Source organism: Ostrinia nubilalis, chromosome 27 (assembly GCF_963855985.1).
Source record: "Ostrinia nubilalis chromosome 27, ilOstNubi1.1, whole genome shotgun sequence".
Taxonomy (NCBI): domain Eukaryota; kingdom Metazoa; phylum Arthropoda; class Insecta; order Lepidoptera; family Crambidae; genus Ostrinia; species Ostrinia nubilalis.
Window position 1 is genome coordinate 4,982,580 of NC_087114.1, and position 13,966 is coordinate 4,996,545.

The 13,966-nt window shown below is 37.5% G+C and overlaps 1 protein-coding gene across 1 annotated transcript in view; it reads right to left on the reverse strand.

Moving 5' to 3' along the window:
• The window catches only part of LOC135084995 (serine proteinase stubble), a 70,095-nt gene that overhangs the window by 55,699 nt on the left and 430 nt on the right, over positions 1 to 13,966 (reverse strand). The window lies entirely within an intron of this gene.

The window sequence follows — 13,966 nt, forward strand, 5'->3', positions numbered from 1 at the left end:
CGCCGCTCCAGTGGCGGCGTAGCATGGGTTGGCACCCGGGGCGATCCACCCCCCCCCCCCCCCCCCCCCGTCACAAGTCCTATGGCACCCCCTGGTATTGGGATTACCTCGCGATTCGAAGATTGAAAGACAATCGCACCCCCCACCCCCCTCGTATCATGACATAGACGGCAGATTTGCCATGCAGATGTGCTAGTGAGTACTAATCTGCACGACTTGTGTCACCCCCTGATGCTTGGCACCCGGGGCGGACCGCCCCCACCGCCCCCCCCTTACGCCGCTACTGCGCCGCTCCCATACATCAGGCACTGACTGAGTAAGCACTAGCCCATAGCTAGCTCTTGGTCTGTTCGTTCGTTCGTTCGTTCGTTCGTTTCAGCCAAATGACGTCCACTGCTGGACAAAGGCCTCCCCCAAGGTTTTCCACAATGAACGGTCCTGCGCTGCCCGCATCCAGGCTCTTCCCGCGACCTTTACCAGATCGTCGGTCCACCTAGTAGGAGGCCTGCCCACGCTACGTCTTCCAGCCCGTGGTCACCACTCGAGAATTCTTGGTCTGTACAGCAAAGATATTGATCACAGGCCTCAGTAACCGACATTGCTTCGAAATTAGTTCCATCAGATATAAAAACAATTACACTATCATAACATCATCTACCATTGACCTCATTTCTCCGAATTTACTTAAAACTCAAATGATATGTTACGAAGATAGTAACGCGTTATAATTATTGCTTATTCTATGTTAAGACAATAGTAACGGTGGTAAAATAATCTGTAGAATTATCATCCTCATCACTATGACCTAGATTTCTTCTGCTGAAAAAAGATTTGTTGAGTTTGTGGTACTTAAAATACTGCCAATAGGCCAGTAGAATTAAACACAAAAATTGATTAAATCGGAAATAATTCCTACAAAAGATTTTTTTGCTTTAATGGCTTCATTGGTTGCCCATTAAGACTCTCCTAAGTTTTCGACTTCGACGGAGTTGTGCTTAAGTGGTGGGGGCCCCCGAAAGGGGCGTTTTTTCGGTTTTTCGGTTATACCGCGTAAAGGACTTACCCTATCGAAAAGTGGTCTTCATGACGGTTAAAGGGCACTTAATCCTGCATTGAATAAGACCAAATTCATATGTTTTGGACAAACCGTTCTCGCGCTAAAGTTCGGCAAAGTAGAAAATATACGTATAATTAATGACCCTCTCCACGTCCAATGGTTTGTTACCCACAGGCTTCCAAGTCTTGAAAAGGGCCACCTCAACCAGTGTAACCCTATCAAGGCTTACGAGCTTGATGCGCCTATCCTTGTTCATCCCATTGCGATGGGCATCGCTGTTGCGACAGGGTGACACTGCTCAGTTCACTTTTTATTTCCTAAAATGTGCTATTTCTGTCTTTTTCTTTCTGTATACCTTCTCTGTCCTTATCTGATGTTCATCGTAATAAATGTTTCTTTCTTTCTAAATATTTTTTTTGTAGATGGTCATCCATTAGTCTATCACCCTCTTAAGTTGGCATGCTCTTTTTGGGACACCCTGTATATTTTAAATTTATGAAAAGGAGTATACTACCTTTCATCTCACTAGTGCAGCTTCTTTAGCCAAGATCTAACAGCTTTATCATTATTATCATTTCAGCCACAGGACGTCCACTGCTGAACATAGGCCTCCCCCAATGACTTCCACATCGCAAGATTGGTAGCGACCTGCATCCAGCGCCTTCCTGCTACCTTTATCAGGTCGTCGGTCCACCTTGTGGGTGGGCGTCCCACGCTGCGTTTTCCGGTACGTGGCTTCACTCCAGAACCTTGCTGCCCCATCGGCCGTCAGCTACGTACTATCTCATCTAACATCTTGACCGGCAATAATTTTCAGCTATAGGCGTGGTTAAGAGCGTTTACGCCGTTTGGCGCAAAAACAGTACTTTTTCAACTCGTTACAATCATTAACCAGTAATACTACAAATATGTTATAGGCATAAATAGTTAGGCAATTTCGTCGTCAAAATAGTTAATTGAGAAAATATTGCGATTAGTTTAGTATTTAAGAATTCTATCAAGATAAGTCCACACAGGTTTTGTAAATTTCCACTTTAGCGTCAGTTTACAAGCTGAAATTTTTATAAAAATACTGTGAAAACGATTTAACAAACATTTATATCCTATAGCATAGATCCTTGGGCAAATAGTTATCTGAGAAAATTTTTAGATTTAAGCATTTTACAATAAGAAATCACAAATTAAAAGAACGTGAAATACCCAAAAATCAAAGTGATTTTTTCACCAATTTTCTTCCTTTATTCAACATAAAAATAGCTTAATATAATAAAACAACATCTTCTTTAAAACATTTACTTTGAAACGATATTTAATTCATTGTTATTGTTTTGCTATAAACATTTGAAAACTATTAAAAAACGCCGCGCGCGAATCATTTCCAATGATGCCCCTTGAAACGCCGCGCTTCGCGTAAACGCTCTTAATTGTATTCTGTTCTGGGCGTATCAGAACGCCCAGCCTCAGATCAATAACCGAGTCCATACAAGGAATCGAACCCGCACTCCCACGGCCACTTTCACGGTAACCTTTACCAAACTAACGGTGCGCAGTGACACACATTTCTATTTTAACGTAAACGTACACCTCGGACAATGTAAAACGCTCCTTAAGCGGTAACTGTTAAGGATGCAAATGTATGCAAATAGATCTTTGTAATTCACTAGGACGTCTAGACGTGAGCCACGAAAGTGAACTTTACGGTGAAGTGTTAGAGACTAATCAAATTGGTACTTTAAAAAAGACATGTGCATAAAAATAACAAAAAAACAATATTAAAGTATACGATAAATTTAAAAAAATTGGAACAAATAGAATCTACGTAAGTAAGTAGATACGTATCCTTTAGTCAATTCCTCATCAAATCAGGAATGTAAGTAAGTAACTATCAGCTACTAGGTACCTGTTAGCTTGCATTTGAAAACAGCATCGCTTAGCTGGCATCTTTTTTGGATATACACACACTTTTTCACAGCTTCGCTATGAATCCTCACACCATAATCATCTCAAATATCTTGTGGAAAAGACTACTTTTCCATTTTATGAGTAACTGCAGTGCCCACGATTTCCTACTCGTGAAAAACCCTTATCACCCAGAGGTATGTAAAATAGATATACGAGTACATATCTTAGATCTACTGAACCCAACAAAATAAGAATCGGTTAAGCCGTTTCGTAGAAGTTTTGCTACAAACTGTGGCAAGAGAATCTAACTTTGATCTTTAAATTATCCTTTAATAAAAAATTAAGAACAAATCTTCAATCGATTAATAACAAATTGATCTTCGAACCAATACAACCATTATTCAAAGAATAACGGACTTTTCGAAGCAGAAGCTAAGGGATTTAAGACTTTAGCACAATAACATTAGGTTTAATTTACCACAGCCTGGTTCTCTAGGTCAGCTCACGGTCATTTAGTATTGAATATCATGATGAATGGTCAGAAGATCTCAGTAGATCTATTCATCAATTTATTGGCCTATAAAATATCAGTAATGACTGTTGTTTAGTATCGTAGTATTAAAACGGATGGTTTCCTAAGAATTCTGTGAATTTAGGGGATTTGAGTACTCTTTTAAACTTTTGGAGAGTAGTGAATAGGCACTTACAGGGCAGTTATGTACCATCCTACCATCCCAGACTGCATTTCACTGAATACCAGGTGTGATTGCGGTCAAATACCTGCCTTGTTTTGCATTAAAAATAATTGATGATTTTGTGGTTCTCGCAGAGTAGAATTGCAGCACCTCCATTTTTCCTGTGTACGAGTATGTATGTAAAGGGCGACTAAGGGAGAAAAATGCGAACATCAGGCCTCCCCAACCCGTTTGGTCAGCGTGGGGAGTGTAGACAAGTCCTCCATTTTCCTCTGGTAAATAGAAGATGGTCGTGCTCCTGCAGTGGACACTATAATGATTATACGATTGCAAAACATCATATTCATCATCATCAATCATCTCAGCCATAGGACGTCCACTGCTGAACATAGGCCTTCTCCAATTATTTCCATATTGACCGGTTGGTAGCGGCCTGCATCCAGCGCCCCCCGCTACATCATATTTATTGCAGTTTCGAGATTCGAGAAATGCTGGTCATTTCTATCGATCGCTGGACTATTATGGATATTATGGTAAGCAGGGATATCACCAGGAACATTCACGCTTCAAAATCTCTCAATATTTAGAGCCGCAGGTAAAGAGCATTGCCTCCACGATTTCCGGAACCTCTCCAAAAATAAAACAAAGGATCCTAACTGTCCTGCCCCAATAGGGTTGACTCTTACTAGAATTTGCTTTAGATAAAAGTAGGGACTTTATTCTATACCTCAGACCCGAATTCGGTTCCTATTAAATAAAATACAGGCTGATTTTAATATTAAACGGTTTTTAGTTTCCAGCTTGGTTGGTGAACATGGAGTAAACTAAATAAATAAATAAATAAATCTTTGGACAATTTCACACAGCGCCAGCTAGCCCCAAAGTAAGCAACTTAATGCTTGTGTTATGGGTGCTAGCTTAACGGATATACTACTTATATACTTTTTTTTTTTTTAATACATAAATATTATACATAGTCACACCCAGACCCGTCACAGAAATTAAAATTCATCATTTCAATTTCTGCCCGGCCGGGAATCGAACCCGGGACCTCTCGGCATAGTAGTCCGTTCTGAACCACTACACCAAACGGCCGACTTGAAAAAAATAAATAACATCCGAGAATATTTTACACTGATTTTACACCATGATAGTGCATCTGACTAATTCTTATACCAGAGTCAATGGTATACTCGTATACTTAAATATTTATATCTATATTTTTTAACACGTTTATAATTAGCTCTGCATAGTCTCTATTAAGCTCCTCTGAGCTAGGAGATTTACAATGAAAAAGCTTGAAAATAACATTTCAGACTTGACTCATGCTGATTGTCAGATAAGAACAGTCTCCATGCTTCAGGAGGCACGTTAAGCTGTTAATCCCAGTGGTTGTGTTCCGTATACCATGTCGGATATAGATGATAGATAGAACACACTATTGTACACCACACATAAAAAAACTCATAAAACTCATTTATTTTTGGAAGTACGCTTTTAAAAAGCACTTTTACACTTAATTTAAACCCAGTATTTAATTTTACCACAGTCACTGCTTCGGGACAATTAATGGGTCAGTGCTGAGAAGAAGCAGCGCAAGAAACTCGGACACTAATTGTCAGCCTCTTTAAACAAAACGGAATTTCACTAAGGCGTGAAGTTAGGGCTTGCAGAGTTAGAATCTAGGATAGATTTGATAACTTTTTGACAGTGCAAGCCATATGGTCTCGTCGTCTTAGCAACATTTTACATGAAAATGTTTTGGTAGGATCAAATTAGTATTATCAAATTCCCAAAATATGATATTTCTCAGCCCTACCCAATAAACGGGCGATACCTTACCATGTGTTTCCGCACAAAATCGTGTTGAATCTAAATTACTGCTCATTTACACACAATGTAAAGTTCAGAGGTACAGTCGGACACGACAGAAGCTTCTCTACACTTAAAAGCTGTCTTGGAGCTTCTGTAGGCGTCGAGACAGAGCTTTTTCATCACTTCATGCAACTTGTAAGACAGGTTCTATTTTTAGCCATTGCAAAGGAAAGGAGGTTCCTTTTCCTGGGACCAATTTAACTCAATATCAAAATTTCATTCAGTAGTTTCCATATTTTCATAATCGATGAATCTCTTTTTATTTAAAAATTATTAAAATAATAAGATATTTTAACAACACACGCAAACTTAAATCTAAACAAAAAAAAGTCGGACTTCTTTTGTCCCAAGAGTAAAAAGGTCATTTTGAGATTTAACCCACACAGAAGCTGTCAATAGGCCAATTTTATTCTTAAGTTAAAAGTTATACATATTGAAAGTTCGTTGTTTTCAGACCTGACTTTAGTATTTTTTATTCTGTATACCTATCAATATTAATAAGTTTGTTTATAAAGCTCAGTAGATAAAGTTAAATGCAAGAACAAAACTAAACATCTTTTAATAATATTTAGGCAGACTGTACTCGTGCAATGAGTCCAACTTGTGCGCATCACGACTGTCCGATATTGCGGTTTTGCCGCCGAATGATTGGTGCGAATTATTTTTTGAATCATAATTGCTGTGTATTATTTTTTTGTACTGTTACAGCGATCAAAACAATACAAAAAATACGATTAACCAAACTTAAGATAAAATATGTACTGATGAGGTTGGTTTGTATAGGATCTTCAAATAAATAAATATTTACTTAGGCCCAATTTGAAGGTCTCTTATCCAGTTATCTTTAACTGTCTTTTAAATCAACCAAAAAAGCTTGGGTACACCGATACATGTACTTTTACAGTGACAGTGTATCAAACTCTACATTTATGTAGATATTTTGATAGTTTGACGTACTGTTTTGATAATTTTAAAAAACATTTGTCTCTGCTACACAAAAGGAATATTTTTACAACACTAGAGTTTGAATCGCTATAAATAATGCGTTCGCATTTTTTGGAACTGAAACTGAGAAACATCGAACTGAAATTGTCACTGAAAAATGTCCCAATTTTCCATACAAACAATGTCGAACGATACGGGAACTTACGAAACATAATACCAAATTCTTACTCAACCACGGAGAATGCTGCGGGCGTTATGCGTTAAAATTATCACTAGCTGAAATGAACACGCATTTTATGTTAATGACGCTTTTGATTGCAAGGCTCTGTCTCTTTTTAAAACAATCAGATTATAAAATTATTTTTGCTAATCTTTTTCAGTATAATTTTTGTTCAACTATTTGCTACTAGCTTTTCCGTAATTTTCTTTGCGTAGATAACAATAAAAAGAGAATCCTAACCAAGCTTACTGATCAAGGTTTTTCAATTTATATGCGCACAGTACTCTCGACTGTTATTAAAATAAATTATTAAGCTTAAAGGACAATGTTCGTTCTCCATACATTGTTCGCCTAAGAACCAACAATTTTGACATATTACTACCCGAAAGCGAAATAATACGATTCTGTGTGTAAGAACAATGATTCCTGATGGACACTTGCCATAAAATTAATGATTAAGAATATTAAATCACAGCGATTTTATAATATGTCGTTTATGACAACATGGCGTCTAATGTATTGTGTGAATGTATGAACACCGATTCGCGAAAAATGTTTTGTATTGTCGTCACGCCGAGTCGCAGCCAAATAGTATAAAATAATAGAACAAGTTTTAGAAATACAACTCGGCATTCCACTTTTATAATATGCCCACATATTGCACGTAAATAAACAACATGAATCGTAGGTTGTTTCCACCCTTGTCATCTGACACATGAAATAAACTCCTATTGTATTATAGATATCGAAGCCGAATCGTATATAATAATAGAATGGGTTTTGGAGATCACTCGGGGTTCCACTTTTATAAAATACCTACATATTGCATATAAATAACACGAATCATGAGTTTTCTTTTCACCATTTACATCTGACACGAGATAACAAACTCCTATCTCCATGACTACCGTCGTAGTCTATGCCAAAGACTACAATATTTTAAGCAAGAAGTTTCAAACCTTAGCGGCTACAGTAACCCCTGGGCCACATACATCGTGATAACATTCGGTCGACACCGGAACGAAGTCTTGCGATTATGCAAAAAAGCACCGTATTCTAGTGCGGCTATATCACGTTCAACCGGGGTTTTAATTCGACTAAAGTCCTGACTAAAGACTGGAAGAAAATACGCCGCATTGTATGAGCACTTCGTGTTCGTTAAAGCGGCTTCAGATCTAGAGCCTACATAGTTTTCTTTCCAATAATATCCGCAAGTAGCGCTGCATGATCTTTACAACAAAAACGGCAATAGTTATTAAGGTGCCAAAATTATATGATTACTTTGGCACGGTATTATACACGTTCGAAGATTTGTCATTTTCATTCATTTCATCATCATCATCATCATTTCAGCCACAGGACGTCCACTACTGAACATAGGCCTCCCCCAATGACTTCCACATCGCACGGTTGGTAGCGGCCTGCATCCAGCGCCTTTCCGCTACCTTTATCAGGTCGTCGGTCCACCTTGTGGGTGGACGTCCCACGCTGCGTTTTCATTCATTTATTATTTTCTTAAAGTGCCGGAAAAAAAATAGTTTCTAGCTGTCCCAGCAACTTCGTCAATAAAAAGTTGTCTTGTCTTATCTTTAAAATCGTAATATTAATTTCTGAACGTATCCTGTTTGACACCTAATAATATTATTTGACATAGCTGGCTCGGCGAATTTCGGCAAATTAATTTTGACATTGCAGAATATGACTTTTGATAGGTTCATCATAGAATTCGGCGGGGATTTTCTCCTCATAGAATTCGGCGGGGATTCCTCACGGAGGAAGTTCGAAAAATGGCGGAACAAGATCTTATAATAATGCAAGGCCGAAGCTGTAACGCGCGTGCTCCTACGTGTAATCCGGCGAGTATACAATAAATAGTAATGTCTGGTAAATAGTGGTAATACGTATCGTTCGTTCGTTCGTTTCAGCCGAAAAGACGTCCACTGCTGGACAAAGGCCTCCCCCAAGGATTTCCACGAAGACCGATCCTGCACCGCTCGCATACAGGCACCTCCCGCGACCTTCACCAGATCGTCGGTCCACCTAGTGGGAGGCCTGCCCACGCTATGTCTTTCGGCTCGTGGTCGCCACTCAAGAACTTTCCTGCCCCAGCGGCCATCAGTTCTACGAGCTATGTGCCCCGCCCCGTCTATGTCTATATGCGCTACGATTACAGGGTATCATTTTGCATAGTCGCAAGACTTCACGACGCTGCTGTCAAATCAATGTCGCATAATGTTATCGCAATGTGTGTGGCCCTTGGCCAAATCACAGAAGCCTATGCGAAGAAAGAGCACTTGAATGACAATTAAAATCAGGGTTACCATTTTATAAGATCTCCTCACTATTGAGGGTAACAAAGTAACATTAATAATCTAGCCATTAATTACATTTATTACCTATACGAGAAAGTAAAGCAACATGCGGTTTTATTTTAATTTGTAAAATATTTGTAACAGTTTGTTCTAAGTTTAGTTTTACAACAGTATTGCTGTTTCAGCTGTCACTGTGAAGCTTTGGGAAAATAAATAAATAGAAAAAATATTAATATAAATATTTATTTAAGTTTTTATGTTCATTATCATAATATGCCAATTTAAGTTACACTGTGTGACAGTCTTTGACACTAAACAAACTCTTCAGCTTAATAATACCTATCTACAGGGCGTTTTTATAGTTACTCTTGCTGATGAAACAAGAAGGGTTGATTCTACTACTGAAATACAACTACTTTTCTTACAGGACGAATATCAAATTCTCAAAAAAATTCACATCCTCGTGATGGTGATAATTTCTATGGAGAGGTTTTTTTTTATATTCGGTCTCTTGGGATAAGTTATTCCATTTGAGCAGTAGAATTAATCCTTTTTATTTGATCACATATAAAAATAACACAAGTGTTTAGGAAAACTTCTTCTTTGGTATGGTATCACCACGGAGTTATAATGGCGGCAACTCTGTATCACTGACTTGTAACTTTCAAACAGTATGAATAATAAGGGCACCACATTGGTTTTCTTTCTGAAAAAAGGCTTTCACTTTTAGTACTAACCCTTTAGCACTATTTCATTGAAATAAAAATACAATAAACGCACAGAAGACTGAAATTGAGTCAACTGACGTGACATTTATAATTTGTTGACATTATGACAGTTTGACAAGACTAGGGATTGAAAAAGTTTTAATTGAAAAAGTAAAATGAGAATTTATTAAAACGATTTACAAGGATATAATCGATTAAAAATATTTATAAAATGTTCTGATACTTGCCTGTAGCGATTATCCAATCCTGGTTTCTACTGAAAAACTACCTCGTGGCAAGATTTTAATAAATAATAAAATCTTTATCTTCTCTTTCACAATCTATAAAAGTTCATTTGGTCTATTATTATACATACATGTGCTATGAATGAGGGTTTTCGCGATTGAAAAATCCGCGAGATGGCAATACGTAGACGCGAGGTCCAAATGCTGCATGATTGGTGGATTTAGACATATCTGTGAATGTCATGTCAAAAATAACCAATCATGCAGCATTTGGACCTCACGTCTACGTATTGCCATCTGGCGGATTTTTCAATCGCGAAAACCCTGATTGGCATAGATTATGAGAGACTGGCAACTATACTAGGTTGATATTATATGTTTCTCTCACTTCAACTGGCATTGGATTCAACATCGGATTCTGACACTTTTACAGTTATGATACCATGAATATCAGTTTATGGTCCTAATTATTTTTATTTTATTTACGACCTTCGACCAGTTGGACACTTTAAATAGCTTCTTGTAATAGTGTCAATATCTTTTTAGCTTTTAACGCAAATCTAGTCTTCAAAGCAGTTTAATCGATTTATTTTATTTTCTAAATCGATATTTTATTGTCTATGATGGCCGCAGGAACATCACTATACATGGACTCCCAGCAATAAAGTACGGTAATGCCTCGTACAGATTTTATCGGCAAAAATTATGGAACTTGATAGGTTTTAGACCATGCCACGCACCAAAACGTCCGGAAGTTGTAATAGTATTATAGAATAAACGTTAAAAGACTTATTTATTTAATTTTTCAATGCTTAAGTGTCCATTAGAATGAAAGGGTGCTTAATGTATTAAAAAAATTAGAAAATAATTATGATGGGTTAATGTTTTTGGGCGGTTTTTAGGCGATTTCTGACAATGTCCTTTCATGAAGATCGGTAGATTACGTTTTGCGCATAGGAATGACAAAATAAAATCTATTCGCCACAAATTTTGTTTAAATGCTGAAAACTGTCTAATTCTTATGAAACTTATCAACCGATATCAGTGGCAAACTCTTACAACTCAGTTGATCTAAGGTATATAGCAAAACAATCTCGATATAGATAAGTAAACGTACAAACTTCTAGCTCTAAAGATATTATGCTCCAGCTTTTGAGACGGTATTTATTAAGCTTCCTGCTCTATTAGATAGCTCTAGATTTTTTTGAGACAGACCGCGTCTCTCGAATTTACATTAGATTACCTACTTCTTATTACTTAGGTAGATAGGTAATTATGCACAAGTAGTTCTTGCAACTCAAGAAGGCGAGTGAGCTTTACTTGTGTGTGTACGTGTACATGCACATTAACGATAGAGTACAGACTTAAAAAACTTTTGAAAAACGAGCAGTAGCGAGCCACCACTAATGTAAAGCTCACTCGCCTTTGTGAATTGCAACAACTATACCAGCTTTAGAAACAATACGGTACAAGCTTCCTGCTCCATTAAAAGCTCTAGCTTAGACAAAACGCGCCCGCGGGCTTCCTTAAAATAATGGCTGCATTTGCATTCAATTCAATAGTTCCAGCTGCTATCTGGATTCCAGTTTGCGCTTACGGGATAGCAGGAGTGGATTCCGATCGGCGATACGAAGATAAGGGAAGCGGTCATTAAACTGAGAAAGGCTGTGCGTTGCGCGATTTGAAATCTGTAGTCTGTAGAGAGCGCCAATGGGCTTTGGAAATATACTATCCTATGACTATTTTCTACTAACTTGATTACATATATTTTTATAACAGTTACATCTTTGCTAGTGTCTTAAACCCTCTTGAGGCTTGTCCAGACACTATTGTTCTTTGAATGTGGAAGTATGTAAAAATTATAAATGTTTTTAACTTTTTCACGCAAAAACTATAGAACGGATTTTGATTAAATTGACAGTATTATGGTTTATACATCAGACTTACATCTAGGCTATAATTTATAATAACGATAATGAAATTATTACTAGTAAGAAGTTATTTGAATCTACTGAAACAGCTGCAGGTTGTCTAATGGGGCTCTACATTACTTATTTTTGCTAGTTATATCTATTTGCAATGAAAAGCTTATTCTAGGAAGCTTTTTGGTCTAGTCTAGCTAGAGTTTAGCGCATTTTGTCGCTAAAAATACTAACTTTGAAAAGTAGCAATGAGTGTAGACTGTAGGTATGCTCTTGCTGATCACTCTAACATTTGACTCGAGCAAGATTGGAACCCGCGATTGTACGTTGCTGTAGATCGATTTGAACCATCAGACAATTATGAAAGTTTCTAGTCTTGTCCTCTATTTTGTATGTACTAAAAAGTACGAAGTGTACACAGAGTTTATGTGAGTCTTAATGAGAGTCATTAGTGTCTGTCGCTCACTATCTACGTAGTATGAAACCTTTTCGTTGGTATGGAATTTGAAAGCAACATGTATCATCGTTCGAGCCATTATTTGACTTATTGAAGGAAAGAAAGAAAGAAAAATTTGTTTATTTAGCCTAAAATTCTCAAAAATACAGATTGAATATTTTTTCTTAGGATAAACGAGTATGCTACGAATCGATCAACGTGGAAAGCATTGGGGGAGGCCTATGTTCAGCAGTGGACGTCCTATGGCTGAAATGATGATGATGATAATGAAACGAGTATGTACATAAAACACTTAAGGCGTATTTAATGTCTTTTCATTCTCCTCCAGTTAACTTAGCCTTACCTTTCGACTTTATCATCAAGATACAAATTAGGCGAAGAAGAAATGTTACTATCTTATCTAACAACTCTACGCGTGCAAGACCCCCAGCAATTTATTTATTTATTAATATTAGGAATCAAGACCTGGGTTTTCATAATTGCGATAAGTTATTTTACAATTAATAACACTTGAAACCACTAATAGGTACTTGAAGATAGAGCCACTTCTTCTCAGCACCAGCCCTTACGTTGTCCCGAAGTGGTGGCAGGGCAAGCTATATTTGAGACGTGAGTGCCCTGGAAAGGGCCTACGTACTGAATATAATAAACTATTTGAATTTAAAGATGTGGTGGGTATGTAAAGAAAGTACACAGATCTAAGTAGCACGATACATGATACACCTGTCACTGCATCAAAAAGTTATTTTAAATAAATAAATCTTTAATTATCGTCGGCGCCATTTAAGCATTTGTTTTTTAGTTCACAAAAAATCATCGAAGAGTGAAATTAGGTTTTAGCGATCGATTCGACGTTGACAGGCGAAGAAAGTTGTATTTAAAGTGTAGGTATAAAAAAGAATGTCAGCCTTTCTTGAGTGTGACAGCTAAAATCGGTCAGTCGCGGACGCGGTCGGATTCCGTACGGGACCGAGTTTCGATCATTTCACTGACCCACATTGTGGGCAACGGAACGTAGCGCCAAGCAGACATGTAAACATGGAATTTAAACTTATTCGGTTTTAAGTGTCGTCTTTTGAGCGGATTTGCTTCAATCGTTTTTGAGTTAGTTTCGTAAACTCTACTAGAAGTAGGAGCCAGAGTTGGATAGAGTTAAAATTAAGCTTCTAACAAAGGTTTTAGTTAAGTTACACTTAAATTATAAATTAATCTCTGACTATTTTAAATAAAAATATAGAGCAATTAATAAAACTGTTTTAAAAACAAAAGTTTCAGTTGATGACTGTTATTTCAAATCTCATTGATTCTGTCTTTTGTTTTTTTTTTAACTCAGAATGGGGTTAATTCTTTATGATTTAACGGTGATGCGCTAAAAAAAGAAACTGACTAGGTGGTCAGCTGTGGCAATAAATTTCTTCGTTTTAATTGCGTGCCAATCAAGACCACTTCAAGTTTCCACACTTGGGTTAAGAAAAAGTGATTTATACCATCGCCAGGCGGCGCTTTTGCGAGTACTAGTCCGGTCTGAGCCTTTATTAAGTGGCTCTATATCTTGTGCGCGAACGCAGTAGGAAGAGCAACAACCTATGATTGCAGGGCCGTTATTCCCGATGGTCTCGACACAGACCT